Source organism: Halictus rubicundus, unplaced genomic scaffold, assembly GCF_050948215.1.
Source record: "Halictus rubicundus isolate RS-2024b unplaced genomic scaffold, iyHalRubi1_principal scaffold1234, whole genome shotgun sequence".
In the NCBI taxonomy this organism is placed as follows: domain Eukaryota; kingdom Metazoa; phylum Arthropoda; class Insecta; order Hymenoptera; family Halictidae; genus Halictus; species Halictus rubicundus.
Window position 1 is genome coordinate 1 of NW_027489775.1, and position 2500 is coordinate 2500.

Genomic DNA, 2500 nt, shown 5'->3' on the forward strand with positions numbered 1-2500 from the left:
ACTCCCCATGCAACGGCTTACGTGTGGAGGTCATAGTTACGCATGGAGTACATAGTTACTCAAAGCGTACGATTCTCCCGTCCAAAATTAAGGCGCAGAGAGCCCGCCAGACCATTTGTGCACAAACACGGCAATATATAATATATGCACTCTTTCGACAATGGGACGAAAGATCTCAATGAGAATGAAACAGAGGGTGCTTGCGTGAAGGTGGAGCATCGCATCGTTTACTTGTATTGGGGAGTGAGTGCGAAGAGCTGTACTTCGGGTCTTCGGGAATCGTCACCGACGTTCACATTGCAAACTCGAACGATCAATAGGGTGCGGTTTCCCGTCGGACGCTGAATGTTATAGCTTAACCACGAATATAGAAATACCCGTCGTTACGAATCGATGTTTTTCACCCGCCACCTGATGGATCGTGTTCTCTTTGATAAAAATACCTCGTGTCAAAGAGACGTGTATACTATAATATACGCCATTGGTCTGCCTGTGTGTAGGCTCTCCGACAATTATATGGACAATTACGGTCGCAAGAACAGGGATGTAAGCGTCGATTCGAATCCACATATCGCGCTTCCTCGGTCTTCGCCTGTGGTGTCCGAGATACGTCCATTGGAAACGGTGGTGTTGTCTCTCCTCTAGAGAAAGAGAGGACAACAACAGGGTACCTGTGGAAAACTTGCGGTGAACGCGTTGTGTTCTGTCACGAACGTCGAGGAATAGGATGAGAGAAGGACCGGCTGTGAAGCTCGCTTTTAAAGCTGCGTGAGTCTGACACCCTACTCTGTGTGGCGATAGCGCACACACGAGCGTGGGACGAATGACCGCTGCCAGAGCCGGCTGTGAGTCCCGCTCTATTTATCGAGTTCGCGTATGACATAGAGCACAAAACGTCGCCGCATGCGTGTTCGTTGACGAACACGTATATTCGAGAGGACCGGCTGCGTAGCTCGCGTAAAGCTGTGTGCGATTCTGACACTCTACTCTCTGTGTGGCGATAATACAGTGCACAAGAGCTTGGGACGAACGATCGCGCACGGCCAGAGCCGGCTGTGAAGTCCGCTAGTATCGAATAATCTTTCTCCGTGCACAATTGGAAATGTGTTTCGAGAGGACCGGCTGCGTAGCTCGCGTAAAGCTGTGTGCGATTCTGACACTCTACTCTCTGTGTGGCGATAATACAGTGCACAAGAGCTTGGGACGAACGATCGCGCACGGCCAGAGCCGGCTGTGAAGTCCGCTAGTATCGAATAATCGTTCTCCGTGCACAATTGGAAATGTGTTTCGAGAGGACCGGCTGCGTAGCTCGCGTAAAGCTGTGTGCGATTCTGACACTCTACTCTCTGTGTGGCGATAATACAGTGCACAAGAGCTTGGGACGAACGATCGCGCACGGCCAGAGCCGGCTGTGAAGTCCGTTAGTTATCGAGTTCATTCTCCAATAAGAGAGAGGAGGAGGAGAAGTGTCGGGATCCAGTATCGGGTTGTCTATGATCCCCGTCGTTTTCTGAATTCTCCTCCTGTGTTTTCCACTTTAAAGGTTTTTCAATGTATTTTCCGCCCGGCCGTCGGATACGTGTGCGCATTGCAATCGCGTACTCGCGACGGTTTCCGTTTCTACGGACGATCGTGTGTCGTCCTTAAAAACGACGCCTGAATCTCCTTCGCGCGCTGGTTGGAGCTTTCAGGTATCGGCGTTCTTATGAACCGCAGAACAAGAGACATAATTATATATTGATTATAAATCAAATTATACGATTACCCTGAACGGTGGATCACTTGGCTCGTGGGTCGATGAAGAACGCAGCTAATTGCGCGTCAACGTGTGAACTGCAGGACACATGAACATCGACATTTCGAACGCACATTGCGGTCCACGGATACAATTCCTGGACCACGCCTGGCTGAGGGTCGTTTACGTAACCAAATACTGCTTGCGTTGCTCTTGTAAGTCCCCGCCGTCGCTTACCTCTCCATGTCGAATTTTGTGGAGGGCGCAAAGAGCGTTTCTGAGTCGGGTTGCAAAGATGCTACGTACGAGCGAACGATGGACGTTTCGTCGGCGTTTGACGCGGTTCTGTGAAAATTGCAAATTTTACATTGCGTCTAACGGTCTTCGTGAGAAGAAGGAAATAGGAATGGGTATCACATTCGGACTTGCGTGAGTGTTTTGCGGCGTCGTGAGTCGTATTTTCAATACGACCGCCCGTGAACACCGCTCCGACGATCGAAATCTCTCTCTCCTCTCTCTCTGGAACGATTCGCATTGCGGAAGAAGCGTTTCACTCTCGAACATTTTACGCGCTCCCGACGTCGTCTGAAATGATGCGTATACGAAAGGTATAAGAGTCTCAAGAGACTACAGTGAATGGACACAAATAAAGAAAGAGATACCGGACACCCGTGTAAAATCTGTGTGCGCAACTGTGGCGTGCAACGTAAGCCCCAGGGAGATGATATATAAAATAAAATACGTCTGTGCGTGGATGTGTCTCTC

General features: G+C 49.8%; 1 non-coding gene across 1 annotated transcript; it reads left to right on the top strand.

The window, feature by feature from the left end:
* Window positions 1-1762: 1762 nt before the first annotated feature.
* LOC143365022 (5.8S ribosomal RNA) lies at window positions 1763-1917 on the top strand. Its single transcript, XR_013084430.1, has one exon. It is a non-coding gene; the product is annotated as a 5.8S ribosomal RNA (ribosomal RNA).
* The last annotated feature ends 583 nt before the right edge of the window (window positions 1918-2500 follow it).